Consider the following 18,124-nt stretch of genomic DNA (forward strand, 5'->3'; position numbering starts at 1 on the left):
TGCACGGGGGGAACATGCAAACTCCACACAGAGATGGCCGAGGGTGGAATTGAACCCTCGGTCTCCTAGCTGTGAGGTCTGCGCGCTAACCACTAGACCGGCAGCCTCCAATTTTCATTAATGAATTTTCTACTACTGAATGAATGGCAATGAATCGAAAAGTCTCCCAAAAAACATTTCCACTGCATTTCAGCCCTGCACAAAACAACCAGTTCGCTAATACAGATAAAAATGTTGACAAAAACAAAGGCTGATTGAGTGAGAATAACAGACAAGCTTGGGGTCTTTGTTTTTCTTCGGGTAACCATGGTTACCTGCACAGAAACACTAACAGTCGTCATATTGCTTAACAAAAAAATGGCTTCCCAGACAAGAATATTACTGCTAATAAGATCTCAATCAACCAATTATCAAGAACTTCAAAGAGAGAGGTTCAATTGTTCAATTGAAAAACATCAGAGACATACTTGTGTTCTGCAAAAGGTACAGGTATTGGACTTCTGAAGACTCGGGTAAAATAATTTTCTCCGATGAATCCCCTTTGTTTGGGGCATTGAACTCTGCGCACTAACTAAGTCTGTTGAATCCGTTTTTATGATGGCAATGTGCATAAACTCCAGAATAAGAATAAGATGAATGAATGGCAATGAATTGAAAAGTCTCCCAAAAAACATTTCCACTGCATTTCAGCCCTGCACAAAACAACCTTCTGACTTCTGAAAACTCGGGTAAAAGCATTTTCTTTGATGAATCCCCTTTCTGATTGTTTGGGGCATTCAGAACAAAAGCTTTGTCATGCCAACAGTAAAGCATCCTGAAATCATTCATGTGTGGGGTTGCTTTGCAGTCAAGAGGGTGGGGCTCACTCCCAATTTTGCCATTTTGACCCGAAAAAATTGCATTAAAAAAACCTTCAAAAGCAACTTTACCCAACCATCTAAGAACACTGATGATGATGAACAATGCTCTGCACGGTGGTCGAGTGGTTAGCACACAGACCTCACAGCTAAGAGACCCAAGCTCAATCCCACCCTCGGCCATCTCTGTGTGGAGTTTGCATGTTCTCCCTGTGCATATATACGTAGCTCCCCGTGGAATATCATAGTTAAGTACTGGTCAGTAAGTTCACCAAGCTCACGATCTCATTCCACATTACCAGAAGAAGCATCAGGAGCATTACTTGTGAGAACTATATCGTTTTCACAAGCCAATTATTATCAAAACTCATGCTTTATTATTATGTTAAAAGGGCTGCATGGCAGCTAGGAGACACAAGTTCAATTCCATACTTGGCCATCTCTGTGTGTGGGGGTTTTCTCCGGGTACTCCGGTTTCCTCCCACATTCCAAAAACATGCTAGGTTAATTAGCGACTCCAAATTGTCCATAGGTATGAATGTGAGTGTGAATGGTTGTTTGTCTATATGTGCCCTGTGCTAACATCAGCGGTATGCTGTTAAACTGCTTAATGACCATCAGATTAGTTCTGCAGTTCTTGGCATACACTTGTCAAAACATCCTGAATATCCGATCCGGAACCCCAGAACCCCCCCCCCCCCTCGTCATCTTACCTGCCAGCAGTTGTCAACTTTTGTTCCCCTGTAAATCAAATCATGGTTGCCAGTTATTTTTACTGCACTCACTTTGTCGGTGTCCACCAACAGGACCTTCCAAAAAATGTATTGTGACATTTAAGACTATATTACCCCATGTTTATACACACATTTTGTCCATATAGAGTATATATGGTGTTCTTGACCTTTTTGAGCCCTACAGACAAGCTTGTATCTGTCAATCATGTGACAGACCAGTGAAAACAAAAGTGATCTAACGCTATAGTCATGTACCAAAAGCAAAATATCCAATGAAAACCGACACATCGCCTGGAATTGGTTTTCCAGTCATAACATGGTTTGATCGGTGTAAGAGTGGTTAGGGCGCAGGCCTCACAGCAAGGAGACCCGAGTTCAATTCCACCCTCGGGCCATCTCTGTGTGTTGTTTGCATGTTCTCCCCGTGCATATATGTATATACGTAGCTCCCGAGTGGAATATCATGATTAAGAAAAGTACTGGTCAGTAAGTTCACCAAGCTCACGATCTCATTCCACATTACTAGAAGGAGCATAAGGAGCATTACTTGTGAAAACTTTGTTGTTTTCACAAGCCAATTATTATCAAAACTCCCTGTTTTATAAAAATAAATAAACAAATCAACAATAAAGAAAATCAATCAATCAGTAATAAATAAATATAATAATAATAATAATAAAACTGCAAATAATAAAAACTTAAAAAACCACATATAGTTGGTTTGTAGACAAATTATTTTTTTCAAAATAAAATGAACAAAGCATTATTAGAGCCCTGTAGACATGACAAAACACGACTATAGTCACATTTATACTCTTTTTATTTACAACATATTGCGCAACTGCAGGGTCTTGAGACACATGCTAACTCGCAAACTAGAGAGCTAGCGACCTAAACGGTAGCCTTCAAGTTATTTCCTTTAAACTTAAATAGCCAAAAACTTACCACTTCCACACGGATAGGGAGGATAACTATTAACAGTTATTTAACCTTTAACATGAACATTAATCAAACGTAATAATTTTTTCTGGGTACATGATACCATACAGCATCCATATCAAATATCTTATTATGTTAATATTAAAGAACAATTATGTGTTTTTTGTGTTAGTTGTAATGTGAGAGAAACAAACCAAACAAAATAAAGTTGTAATTTTTGGAAAATTAGGTTGGGGAAAATATGATGGGAATAAAGTCAAACATTATGGAAATCAATTCATAATATGAAAAAAAAAAATGAAAATTGTTACATGCTAACTCGCAAACTAGAGAGCTAGCGACCTAAACGGTAGCCTTTGAGTTATTTCCTTTAAACTTAAATAGCCAAAAACTTACCACTTCCACACGAATAGGGAGGATAACTGTTAACAGTTATTTAACCTTTAACATGAACATTAATCAAACGTAATAATTTTTTCTGGGTACATGATACCATACAGCATCCATATCAAACTTGCGCGGGCCGCACTGACATTAAACTTTCATATCAAGGCGGGGGCCTCAAAGTAGTGTCCTGCGGGCCACATTTGGCCCGCGGGCCGCGTGTTTGAGACCCCTGCTCTAAAGCATGATAAGGAAGAAATGCTAACACTGGCAAAAAATCGAATGCGTTTTTATGTTATTTGCACATCCTGATTTCTTATGTTTTGTTATGTGATTGTTGCTGTTTTCAATGGATGCACATGACCATACCTCATTTAATACACCGTAAACTGCAGATATGTACCTTCAAAAGGCGTTTAACTGCTTTTTTGAAAAATGTTTTACCTTTTAAGGCATTTTTTTTCAATAAAGAAAATCATTTATCAGTGTACTATGTGTGCATTTTTTAATTTTTTTTTTTTTATTGGTCCACTTTGAACCGGCTCTTCCTTTCTCTACTTTCACAAACGTCGCATCCTATTTAGTCCATCTCAGAAAAAAATCTGCTTCTTTCTTCTCTTTGCATGAAGCACCGTCTTTGTCCTTTTTTTATAACAATATGTCGTGAAAAATGTCGCCCGTCATTGATGGACTACACAGCTTCACTTGTCTGCTATCAAATGCTGTTGCCGTGGGTGACAAGCGCTCAGGCCTCAGGCTTAACACGGAGTGTGTTGATACATCGTCGAGGGTGCGTGAGGTCAGGCATGGATCTGTAAACATCATCGCTTGAGTCGGTAAAGGAGACAGTAGCTTGGGAAAAGATGGCGATCTGGTGCTTCTTGTGCAGATCTGCCAATGTGTACGCATTTTTCTCCCTGCTTTACGTACATTTTAACCTGCTTGGGTTGGCGTTTTTCTGCATTTGGCTGGCTTCAGTTTCCAGTTCAGTCTCTGAAGTCTGGAAACTGAAGTGCATCACGTGACGGGCACTTCCAAAATAATGTAACTTTGTAGTGCAGTGAAGCAGACCGTAAAGGCAATGATTGATCTTCTTCTATGTGGATGTGTTCATACACCTCCTGCAGTAGGAGCACCGCCCTCCTTTGTGAATGCCGGTTTTGGATCACCATTTGCAAGAAAATGACTGTTGAAATGCATCAATTACTGTATTATTTGGACTATAAGTCACTTGTTTGGCTGGTCCTGTGACTTATATATTGTGTGTATATATATACATATATATGTATGTGTGTGTGTGTATATATACATATATGTATATGTGTGTGTGTATATATATACATATATATATTCATATGTATGTAAGAATGTATGTAAGAATGTATGTATATGTACGTGTATGTACGTGTATATGTATGTATGTACGTGTATATGTATGTACGTATATAAGAATGTATGTATGTACGTATATATGTATGTGTATGTATGTACGTGTATATGTATGTATATGTACGTATATATGTGTATGTACGTATATATGTATATGTACGTATATATGTATGTATATGTATGTATGTACATATATATGTGTATATGTGTAAGTATGTATGTACATATGTATGTATGCACGTATATATGTGTATATGTGTAAGTATGTATGTACATATGTATGTATGCACGTATGTGTATGTATGTATGTACATATGTATGTATGCATGTATGTGTGTATGTATATATGTGTGTATGTATATATATATATATATATGTATATATATATATATATTTTAACATAATATTCATTCATTCATTCATTTTCTACCGCTTATCCTCATGAAGGTCGTGGGGTTGCTGGAGCCTATCCCAGCTGTTTCGGGCGAGAGGCTGGGTACACCCTGGACTGGTGGCCAGCCAATCACAGGGCACATATAGACAAACAACCATTCACACTCACATTTATACCTATGGACAAGTCGCCAATTAACCTAGCATGGTGGGTGGAATTGAACTCGGGTCTTCTAGCTGTGAGGCTTGCCGGCTAACCACCCATCTGCCATGAAGCCCTTTTAACATAACAATAGTTTTTAAACAATTTTAAAAAGTGAATTTTGATAATAATTGGCTTGTGAAAACGATATAGTTATCACAAGTATTGCTACTTATGCTCCTTCTCGTAATGTGGAATGAGATCGTGAGCTTGGTGAACTTACTGACCAGTACTTTTCTCAAACATGATATTCCTCCACGATTTAGCATAGTGAACAATGGCAGCGGAAGTGAGACAGAGATTTTTTTTATGGGAGCTGGAACTAATCTATGTGGTACAACAGTCACGTTTATTGTAAATGTTGATCCTTAATCGGAGGGAAAGGCGTCTTACATGAACGGAAAATTAAGTACGAAAACAGTAAAATTGGTCCCAGTCGCTATAACGTGAGATTATGGAGGGTTTGCAGCGTGGACGAATGAGTCAGCATCCCATAATAGTCAATAGCTAGTACAGCCATGATAAACTAAACTGTTCCTTTTCACCTGGAGCGATGTGATTGGATGCCCTGACCTGTCCCGCATGGATGATGTAAAACCGTCTCGCAGTAATAATCCATTTTTATCCAAGTGTTGGAATCTTATTTTGCGCCGGCTTGTCTTAGTCGTTCCTCTCACAACCTCGCTGTGCCCCCGAGTAGGAGGAATCGACCTTCAAGCACATCGTCGGAGACCCCGAATGTGGGCTGAATTTTAAAAATAGGAAGAATCAAACTGAGGGTGCAACAAGAAAAAAACGACTGAGAAAGAAAGAAAGAGGACGATGTGGGTGCAACATGAAGGTGACTCAAGACAGTGAGGTGTTTGATGCCGCTGTGGCGATGCGAAAGATGCAGAAATAGATAGAAGGAAATTATTATTACCGGTTTCTACTGCTTTTTCCTCACGAGGGTTGCAGGGGTGCTGGAGCCTATCCCAGCTGTTCTTATGGGTTAAAGCAGGAGTGCCTATTTACTGGTCCACAGGACATTCTAATATTCATTCATTCATTTACTACCGCTTATCCTCACAAGGGTTGCGTGGGTGCTGGAGCCTATCCCAGCTGTTTTCGGATGAGAGGCGGGGTACACCCTGGACTGGTGGCCAGCCAATCACAGGGCACATATAGACAAACAACCATTCACACTCACATTCATACCTATGGACAATTTGGAGTCGCCAATTAACCTCGCATGTTTGCTGGAGCCTATCCCAGCTATGTTGTTTTCGTTTCGCATAATGTTATGACTTTTAAGCAGCTTTTTTAATATTTTGACATTATTATTATTCATTCATTTTCTACCGCTTATCCTCACGAGGGTCGCGGGCGTGCTGGAACCTATCCCAGCTGTCTTCGGGCGAGAGGCGGGGTACACCCTGGACTGGTGGCCAGCCAATCACAGGGCACATATAGACAAACAACCATTCACACTCACATTCATACCTATGGACAATTTGGAGTCGCCAATTAACCTAGCATGTTTGCTGGAGCCTATCCCAGCTATGTTGTTTTTGTTTCTCATAATGTTATGACTTTTAAGCAGCTTTTTTAATATTTTGACATTATTATTATTATTCATTCATTCATTTTCTACCGCTTATCCTCATGAGGGTCGCGGGGGTGCTGGAGCCTATCCCAACTGTCTTGGGGCGAGAGGCGGGGTACACCTTGGACTGGTGGGCAGCCAATCACAGGGCACATATAGACAAACAACCATTCACACTCACATTCATACCTATGGACAATTTGGAGTCGCCAATTAACCTAGCATGTTTGCTGGAGCCTATCCCAGCTATGTTGTTTTCATTTCGCATAATGTTATGACTTTTAAGCAGCTTTTTTAATATTTTGACATTATTATTATTATTCATTCATTTTCTACCGCTTATCCTCACGAGGGTCGTGGAGGGGTGCTGGAGCCTATCCCAGCTATGTTGTTTCGTTTCTCATAATGTTATGACTTTTAAGCAGTTTTTTTAATATTTTGACATTCATTCATTTTCTACCGCTTTTCCTCACGAGTGTTGCGGGCGTGCTGGAACCTATCCCAGCTGTCTTCGGGAGAGAGGCGGGGTACACCCCAGACTAGTGGCCAGCCAATCACAGGGCACATATAGACAAACAACCATTCACACTCACATTCATACCTATGGACAATTTGGAGTCGCCAATTAACCTAGCATGTTTGCTGGAGCCTATCCCAGCTATGTTGTTTTTGTTTCCCATAATGTTGTGACTTTTAAGCAGCTTTTATAATATTTTGACATTATTATTATTATTCATTCATTTTCTACCGCTTATCCTCACGAGGGTAATGTTCATGTTAAAGGTTAAATAACTGTTAATAGTTATCCTCCCTATCCGTGTGGAAGTGGTAAGTGTTTGGCTATTTAAGTTTAAAGGAAATAACTTGAAGGCTACCGTTTAGGTCGCTAGCTCTCTAAGTTTGCGAGTTAGCATGCATTGTGTCTCAGGCATCACAAATTGTGTGTAAACAATCGAGAAAAAACTGTAATAGGTCCCTCATGCTAACTGCTTTTCTTGCTTTAGAATGCACAGAAAAGGGAAAAGACCTGTGCTCACGTAAGGATTGTTGATGATAGACAAAAAAAACAACAACAAAAAAAGGTATCAGTTTGAACCACTGGAGAAAAACATCTCAACCAAAGCCAACTCTTCCTCTTTGTCTCCCTTGCATCCTTCCTTCCTGGTCAGGATCAATACTTTACTTCCTGTCTTCTGTCCACTTGGGTGACAGCAGTTTAGAGACCACATGGGTCATGTTTCTGTGTGTGTGTTTGAGTGTACTGAAAGGGTCACAGAGGCCTTTTTAGTGGCAGCGTATAGTCTGCCTGCACCTCGTCAATCAGTAATAAATAAATATAATAATAATAATAAAACGGCAAATAATAATAACTTAAGAAACCACATATAGTTGGTGGGTAGACAAATTATTTTTTTCAGATTAAAATGAACAAAGCATTATTAGAGCCCTGTAGACATGACAAAACACGACTATAGTCACATTTATACTCTTTTTATTTACAACATATTGCGCAACTGCAGGGTCTTGAGACATGCTAACTCGCAAACTAGAGAGCTAGCGACCTAAATGGTTAGCCTTCAAGTTATTTCCTTTAAACTTAAATAGCCAAAAACTTACCACTTCCACACGGATAGGGAGGATAACTATTAACAGTTATTTAACCTTTAACATGAACATTAATCAAATGTAATAATTTTTTCTGGGTACATGATACCATACAGCATCCATATTAAATATCTTATTATATGAATATTAAAGAACAATTATGTGTTTTTTGTGTTAGTTGTAATGTGAGAGAAACAAACCAAACAAAGTAAAGTTGTAATTTTTGGAAAATTAGGTTGGGAAAAATATGATGGGAATAAAGTCAAACATTATGGAAATCAATTCATAATATGACAAAAAAAAAATATGAAAATTGTTACATGCTAACTCGCAAACTAGAGAGCTAGCGACCTAAACGGTAGCCTTCAAGTTATTTCCTTTAAACTTAAATCGCCAAAAACTTACCACTTCCACACAGATAGGGAGGATAACTATTAACAGTTATTTAACCTTTAACATGAACATTAATCAAACGTAATATTTTTTTCTGGGTACATGATACCATACAGCATCTATATCAAACTTGCGTGGGCCGCACTAACATTAAACTTTCATATCAAGGCAGGGGCCTCAAACTAGTGTCCTGCGGGCCACATTTGGCCCTCGGGCTGCATTTTTAGGACCCCTGCTTTATGCTATGAGCAGCTGTCACCTCTATTGTGATCATTAGTGCCGTGCAATGTGGTGTAAACAAACAATCATTGGAGGGTAAAGTTGACTATAGGGGTGTTATTTCCTGTCTACAGGTATCTAATCACAAACCAATGCATACAGTCAGTGTGTAGTTTATATTAGGCATTCCGATGCATGTTTCCTACATCTGAAATGTCATATTTCCAGTTTTCTGGAATGTAACATTTGATATTAATGTCGCCACAGTTTGGTTTATTATATTTCTTCAACTCTTCTCCATTTTTTTTTCCGACAAAGCAAGTTTTTGTTTTTGGCTCGTCTTACATTAAACTTTCATATCAAGGCGGGGGCCTCAAACTGGTGTCCTGTGGGCCACATTTGGCCCGCGGGCCGCATGTTTGAGACCCCTGATTTAGGGTAATGGAAAAAAGGCAGCAAACCAGCGAGTAACGTCTGATTTGTTGACCGTCAACACTTCCAACGACTCATCTCGACGGGTTAGAATCCGCTATTATCCACTAATAAGTGTCCTTTGTCTTTGTACATAAGGATTGTGGATGATGGGCAAAATTTGCTACAAAAATGCAGTTTTTCCTTTTTCCTGACAAGCCTGAATGTTCTTAAACATCCCTGCTGTAGTCTGTGGACAAGCATTGCCGGGGGCAACAGGCACCAGCAAATAGCTACACTTTGTCTGAGGTGCACCCGGCCAGCCTGAAGGAGATCAATGTAGTCAGTAGTCACTCTGTCGCCATTTCTAACCAGGCTATAAAACACCCCCCCCCCCCCCCCCCCGGTTCCACTGAAGCACTGACAACCTATACTTGCAATAATTAACTATTTACAATGGGTTATTTTTTATTATTTTTAAAGTGGATAAACTTTTGCATGTCACCCAGTGGGTGGTCTGCGTGAGAGTGGCAGGAAGTCACAGGAGAGAAAAGAAACAAACAAGGGCGCCGTGGGGAGCTCAAAAATTACAAAAAAAAAAAAAAAAAAAAAAAAAAATTCAATTTAATTAAAATTAAATTAAAGCTACAGACACCCAAAACACTGCTTAATAAAACCACGTTTAAAGGACGACATTGTGGAAACTCTGACACACATTTAAAAATGCTATAATATGTACGTATGTACTCTATATATTTAGTCCAGGATGCATTATTCATTTTAGCGGAGTTGATTTATTCCCCAGCACCAAAATAATTCCACCTACGCTATCCGACTAGCAAGTGAATATCAGTTGCATTTCCCCACGAGTAGTTGTAGCCACACAGTGTAGGTGTCCAGAGGTTTGTATTTAACACTATGCTTCTCAGCCTATCCTGGTCTATGTGGGAAAACCATCTGTTCCCCGAATCGTATTGTTTGGCACAAAGCTCCGATGAAGCAAGCAGGGACCAAACAGTGGCCAAGATTCATGCTGAAGTAGATGGTGATGTTCCTACCCTCACCTATGCTTATAAGCGACCATAGTAGTTCCAGGAAGGACAAGATTGCGGGTATAAGTGATGTCTTTCCTCCATAAGGGGGCTGGGCTCTTCCTTAGAGATTAGGTGAAAAGCACCGTCATCCAGGAGAAACTCAGATTAGAACCGTTGTTCCTCCCCATTGAGAGGTGGCTTGGTCATCAGGATGCCTTCCGGACACCTCCATGGGAAGGGTATGAAGTCGACAAGGCCAGAAAGGTAGAAAAATACCAATATAAGTCGCTCTGGAGTATAAGTCGCATTGGGCCAAAAAGATAGAAAAATACCAATATAAGTCGCACAAGGCCAAAAAGGTAGAAAAATACCAATATAAGTCACTCTGGAGTATAAGTTGCATAAGGCCAAAAAGGTAGAAAAATACCAATATAAGTCACACAAGGCCAAAAAGATAGAAAAATACCAATATAAGTCGCACAAGGCCAAAAAGGTAGAAAAATACCAATATAAGTCACTCTGGAGTATAAGTTGCATAAGGCCAAAAAGGTAGAAAAATACCAATATAAGTCACACAAGGCCAAAAAGATAGAAAAATACCAATATAAGTCGCACAAGGCCAAAAAGGTAGGAAAATACCAATATAAGTCGCACAAGGCCAAAAAGGTGGAAAAATACCAATATAAGTCACTCTGGAGTATAAGTCGCATAAGGCCAAAAAGGTAGAAAAATACCAATATAAGTCACTCCAGAGTATAAGTCGCACAAGGCCCAAAAAGTAGAAAAATACCAATATAAGTCGCACAAGGCCCAAAAGGTAGAAAAATACCAGTATAAGTTGCATAGGGCCAAAAGGTAGAAAAATACCAATATAAGTCGCACAAGGCCAAAAAGGTAGAAAAATACCAATATAAGTCGTTCCGGAGTATAAGTCACATAAGGCCAAAAAGGTAGAAAAATACCAATATAAGTTACACAAGGCCCAAAGGGTAGAAAAATAGTCGCACAAGGCCAAAAAGGTAGAAAAATACCAATATAAGTCGCTCTGGAGTATAAGTCGCACAAGGTCAAAAACGTAGAAAAATACCAATATAAGTCGCACAAGGCCAAAAAGGTAGAAAAATACCAATATAAGTCGCTCCAGAGTATAAGTCGCACGAGGCCAAAAGGTAGAAAAATACCAATATAAGTCGTTCCGGAGTATAAGTCGCACAAAGCAAAAAAGGTAGAAAAATACCAATATAAGTCGCACAAGGCCAAAAAGGTAGAAAAATACCAATATAAGTCGCTCCAAAGTATAAGTCGCTCCAGAGTATAAGTCGCACAAGGCCAAAAAGGTAGAAAAATACCAATATAAGTCACACAAGGCCAAAAGGTAGAAAAATACCAATATAAGTAACACAAGGCCAAAAAGGTAGAAAAATATCAATATAAGTTGCGCCGGAGTATAAGTCGCATGAGGCCAAAAAGCTAGAAAAATACCAATATAAGTCGCCCAAGGCCCAAAAGGTAGAAAAATAGTCGCACAAGGCCAAAAAGGTAGAAAAATACCAATATAAGTCACACAAGGCCAAAAAGGTAGAAAAATACCAATATAAGTCACTCCAGAGTATAAGTCGCACAAGGCTAAAAAGGTAGAAAAATACCAATATTAGTCGCTCAGAGTATAAGTCGCACAAGACCAAAAAGGTAGGAAAATACCAATATAAGTCATACAAGGCCAAAAAGGTAGAAAAATACCAATATATATCACTCTGGAGTATAAGTCGCGTAGGGCAAAAAAGGTAGAAAAATACCAATATAAGTCGCACAAGGCCAAAAAGGTAGAAAAATACCAATATAAGTCACTCCAGAGTATAAGTCGCACGAGGCCAAAAGGTAGAAAAATACCAATATAAGTCGCACAAAGCCAAAAATGTAGAAAAATACCAATATAAGTTGCTCCAGAGTATAAGTCGCACAAGGCCATAAAGGTAGAAAAATACCAATATAAGTCGCTCCAGAGTATAAGTCGCACAAGGCCCAAAAGGTAGAAAAATACCAATATAAGTCGCACAAAGCCAAAAATGTAGAAAAATACCAATATAAGTTGCTCCAGAGTATAAGTCGCACAAGGCCATAAAGGTAGAAAAATACCAATATAAGTCGCTCCAGAGTATAAGTCGCACAAGGCCCAAAAGGTAGAAAAATACCAATATAAGTCGCACAAAGCCAAAAATGTAGAAAAATACCAATATAAGTTGCTCCAGAGTATAAGTCGCACAAGGCCATAAAGGTAGAAAAATACCAATATAAGTCACGCTGGAGTATAAGTCGCATAGGGCCTAAAAGGTAGAAAAATACCAATATAAGTCGCTCTGGAGTATAAGTCACACAAGGCCAAAAATGCAGAATTAGGTAAAAAAAACATATATAAGTCGCACTGGAGTATAAGACAAATGATTGACTGTAAGACAAATTGTTCTAGTTCATTCCAGTCATGACCATAGCTGAGTTATTGACAGTCACGCATGGATTCTACCTCAGCAGGCTGCCAATTTAAACATGGCTTCCATGTCTATTAACAGCATGGGGTCATGACCTGACCCCACTTATACTTGCACCTCACCCGTCCATCTTTTTTCTCCGTTATCTGTCTCCCACCTTCCATCTTCTCATCCACGTTTTCACCAAGTCACTCCCAGCGGACTTTACGCCACCTCACTTTGTCTTCGAGCACACACACACACACACACACACACACACACACACACACACACAGTCTCCTTTGGCCCCTCGGCTTAACCGTATTTATAACGATTTGACCCCAGGACCTCCTTGTGTTAATGATCTTCAGCCTCCCAGCACAAACGCACACTGCAGACAATAACCTGCACGTGTTTGCATGTGTGTGTGCGTGTGTGTGTGTGTGTGTTCTTCCATTGGTTACACACACCACCTGAAAAGAAGTAAACAAATGAGCAGTTAGCTAACAGACATAAACAAGTGGCGCCATACCTGGTGCTCTTTGTTGTTAGGACCTTAAGATCAAATGTGTTTTGATCTTAAGCAGATGCATAATGAATCATAAAATGTTTTCCAATTGTAGTCACAGGAAGATGAAATAATAAAAACACCTAAAAAAAAAAAGATTGAGGCCAAAATGTAGATTATGTATCTGAGGAAGTCAGAATTTGATATATTTATTTTTTATCTTATGTTTTGCAAACATTGAGTGTGTATTTACAGCAGTGATGCATGGCATATATATATAGCATATGTACATATATGAGGGGGTTATATGAGACAATATGTGCTGTACATTAAACAGGAACAAGTAACAATATTGCACAATAGTAAGGGAGGGGGCGTGTGCGATGCCGGGAGATTTGGGAAGTGGGCTTTATACTGTCAAAAACTATTAAATAAATAATAATATAATAATTAATAAATAATAATATATAAATAATAATAATAAAATCATAAATAATAATTATTAAATATAAATGTTTTAATTATTATAACTATTATATTATTATAAATAATAATAATAATATAAATAATAATAAAACTATTATTAAATAAATAGTAATAGTTAATAAATAATAATATATAAATAAATAATAATTAAATTATAAATAAGAATAGTAGTTAAATAAAATTATAAATAATTATTACATTATATTATTATGAATAATAATAATAATATAAATAATAATACAAACTATTCTTAAATAAATAATAGTTAATAAATGATATATAAATAAATAATAATAAAATTATAAATAATAATAACATAAATAATCATAAAACTATTATTAAATAAAAGTTAATAAATAATAATATATAAATAAATAATAATTAAATTATAAATAATAATAGTAGTTCAACATAAATATAAATAATTATTACATTATATTATTATAGATAGTAATGATATATAAATAATAATAAAAAACTATTATTAAATAAATAATAGTTAATAAATATAATATATAAATAAATAATAATTAAATTATAAATAATAATAGTAGTTAAACATATATATAAATAATTATTACATTAAATTATTATAGATAATAATGATAATATAAATAATAATAAAAACGATTATTAAATAAATAATAGTTAATAAATGATAATATATAAGTAAATAATAATAAAATTATAAATAATAATAATAGTTAAATATAAACAATTATTATAATTATTATATTATTATAAATAATAATAATTGAATAAATAAATATAATAAATACAATTAAAAATAAATAAAATACAATAAATAATAGAAATAAATATTAAATTAAATATGAAAGAAAGGGGAAAAAATGATAAACTGTCTTTTTGAAATGATGTTGTCCCCCCCCCGCTCTATTGGCGGTGACAGTGTTGTTGTTTTTTTGGCAATGATAATCTTTTAGAACTCCTCATAACGCTCCATAATAATGACTTGCTCATCTGGTGTAAAATACACCAGCTGGAATCGCTTCATTTTTGCACGGAAGTAGAATAAATATGACGTCGAACGCCCCCCCCTCCCCTTTTGATCTGCATCATCTAGCACCCCTTGTGTGGCATCACATTTCTGCATTTTCTGGAGGTCACATCTTCATAATAAGGGAGATTTCTGACTTCCGAGGTTACCTTGAATACATCATAAGAATGTAATTGTAATGATTCCAAGTCATAGACCCAGATAGAAGCTTCTAGTACATCTTGACTGGAGAATCTCTTGCTTTTTTTTTTTTTATCAAGACTCCTTCCATCATGGATGTTCATGCACAAGCCATCTGGTCAAACTTGAGTCTCTTGGCATGAACACAAACGCACATTTTCCCTCTTCGCTGTTCAGTCACGTCTCCTTCGCCGCAGCTGGTTGGAAACCAACAATGTTGAAATTCATTCAGAGCAACTGCATGAAAGGAAAGACATCATTGTCTCTTTTTTTTTTTTTTTTTTTTTTTTTTGCTCATGGGAAATCAATAGCAGCTCATAATTCACTACGGTTGATCTGTTGCTCGTGTTTTTAATGCATGCATTCGTTGAATGATTCCACTGTTTCTGTGATTTGACCCATACTAAATTTTCCTATGTGGTGATATTGTTTGTGTTTCACGGGCCCGCAAGCCAAACTTGGCAACGCTGTCAACACAGTTTTCGCTATCTTAATTACATGCTAATAGCACCTCAGGGCTGTTGCCAAAAGACACATTTTTCCTTTTTTTTGCAGAAGAATCATACCTCCTATTGTGATAGTAGTACTATAGTACTATAGACACTTCTTGTGTTTGGTGGCGTCTTGGCGGATGTTCATTATTATTGTAATTATTCATTCATTCATTTTCTACCTATCTATGCTCACTAGAGCTGCAAGGGGTGCTGGAGCCTATCCCAGCTGTCTTCAGGCGAGAGGCGGTGTACACCCTGGACTGGTGGCCAGCCAATCACAGGGCACATATAGACAAACAACCATTCACACTCACAAAAATTTTTTTTTACCAAAAAAAGTTTTTACCCCAAAAAATTTTTTGTACCAAAATTTTTTTTTTATCAATTTTTTTTTGCCAAAAATTACAACTTACTCTTCCTTGTCCTCTTTTTTTAATGATTTTGGGGAGGGAAGAAGGGGAAAATTAAAAATGTGTTTAAATTAATTGGTTAATTAATTAGTAAGATACTTGTCAGTTACAGCCCTATTTAAACTTCATTGATAAATTTTGTTCATTCATTCATTTACTACTGTGGGCGTGCTGGAGCCTATCCCAGGTGTCTTCAGGTGAGAGGGGGGGAACATTCTGAACTGGTGGCCAGCCAATCACAGGGCACATATAGACAAACAACCATTCACACTCACATTCATACCGATGGACAATTTGGAGTCGCTAATTAACCTAGCATGTTTTTGGAATGTGGGAGGAAACCGGAGTCGTAGGGGGTGCTGGAGCCTATCCCAGCTATGTTGTTTCGTTTCTTATAACGTTATGACTTTTAAGCAGCTTTTTAAAATATTTTGACATTATTTACTTTAAATTGCAAAAATGTTTTTACCCAAAAAAAATTTACCCAAAAAAATTTTAATCAAAATTTTTTTTTTTACCAAAAAAAAATTTTTACCCCCAAATTTTTTTTTACCAAAAATTTTTTGTACCAAATTTTTTTTGGTAAAAAAACATTTTTTACCAAATTTTTTTTGCCAAAAATTACAACTTACTCTTCCTTGTCCTCTTTTTTTAATGATTTTGGGGAGGGAAGAAGGGGAAAATTAAAAATGTGTTTAAATTAATTGGTTAATTAATTAGTAAGATACTTGTCAGTTACAGCCCTATTTAAACTTCATTGATAAATTTTGTTCATTCGTTCATTAACACCCTGGACTGGTGGCCAGCCAATCACAGGGCACATATAGACAAACAACCATTCACACTCACATTCATACCTATGGACAATTTGGAGTCGCTAATTAACCTAGCATGTTTTTGGAATGTGGGAGGAAACCGGAGTCGTAGGGGGTGCTGGAGCCTATCCCAGCTATGTTGTTTCGTTTCTTATAACGTTATGACTTTTAAGCAGCTTTTTAAAATATTTTGACATTATTTACTTTAAATTGCAAAAAATGTTTTTACCAAAAAAAAAATTTTACCCCAAAATTTTTTTTACCAAAAATTTTTTGTACCAAAATTTTTTTGGTAAAAAAAAATTTTTTACCAAATTTTTTTTGCCAAAAATTACAACTTACTCTTCCTTGTCCTCTTTTTTTAATGATTTTGGGGAGGGAAAAAGGGGGAAATTAAAAATGTGTTTAAATTAATTGGTTAATTAATTAGTAAGATACTTGTCAGTTACAGCCCTATTTAAACTTCATTGATAAATTTTGTTCATTCATTCATTAACACCCTGGACTGGTGGCCAGCCAATCACAGGGCACATATAGACAAACAACCATTCACACTCACATTCATACCTATGGACAATTTGGAGTCGCTAATTAACCTAGCATGTTTTTGGAATGTGGGAGGAAACCGGAGTCGTAGGGGGTGCTGGAGCCTATCCCAGCTATGTTGTTTCGTTTCTTATAACGTTATGACTTTTAAGCAGTTTTTTAAAATATTTTGACATTATTTACTTTAAATTGCAAAAAATGTTTTTACCCCAAAAAATTTTTACCAAAAAATTTTTGGTAAAAAATTTTTACCAAAAAATTTTTTACCAAAAATTTTTTTTTACCCCAAAAAATTTTTTACCAAAATTTTTTTTTACCCCAAAAAGTTTTTTACCAAAAATTTTTTTTTTACCCCCAAAAATTTTTTGGGTAAATTTTTTTTTTTTTACCCAAAAATTTTTTATTTTTTTTTAAATTTAAATATTAACTCATACATGTACACACACATATGTATGTGTGTGTGTGTGTGTGTGTGTATATGTATGTGTGTGTGTATATATATATATGTATGTATATATGTATGTGTATGTACGTATATATATATATATATGTGTGTGTGTGTGTGTGTATGTATGTGTGTATATATATATATACGCCTTGGTGTCCTCCCGGTGGAACTGGAAGAGGTGGCCTTAGACTGGGAATTCCTGAGACTGCTTCCTTCTTGATCAGACCGGAATAAGTGGAAGAAAAGGGATGGATGGAAGATTGTTTTTGACAGGAGTAATAACTAATGTCCTTAACTTGCTAGCTTCCGATGGAGTAGCACTCGTGCCCTAACAGACTGACCGGTAAAGAAATAGCAAGATGTACATATTTGAGTGACATGTCTGTCTTCCCCTACAGGAGTCTGCTAGGATCGATACCACAACTTAACCGCCTGTCCTTAAGGCTTCATCTCCTCCATCTTGGCTAATAACATCTTAACAAGCTAATGAAGTCTCCCGTGCGCTCATACAATTAAAGTGGCCAGCATGTAGCGTAATGGCTCCTCGCTCCGTTCTCGTAAAGATAAGATCCAGCACTGGAAAAGCTTGCTCATTTCGTGGTTTGTCTC

At 36.8% G+C, this 18,124-nt stretch overlaps 1 protein-coding gene across 5 annotated transcripts in view; it reads left to right on the plus strand.

Annotated features, from left to right (window-relative positions):
- The window catches only part of ntrk2a (neurotrophic tyrosine kinase, receptor, type 2a), a 115,746-nt gene that overhangs the window by 41,810 nt on the left and 55,812 nt on the right, over positions 1-18,124 (plus strand). The gene's annotated exons all lie outside the window — the stretch shown is intronic.

The sequence above is a fragment of the Doryrhamphus excisus genome, linkage group LG3 (genome assembly GCF_037039965.1).
Source record: "Doryrhamphus excisus strain RoL-2023G ecotype Guam linkage group LG3, RoL_Dexc_Guam_v1.1, whole genome shotgun sequence".
NCBI classification, from domain to species: domain Eukaryota; kingdom Metazoa; phylum Chordata; class Actinopteri; order Syngnathiformes; family Syngnathidae; genus Doryrhamphus; species Doryrhamphus excisus.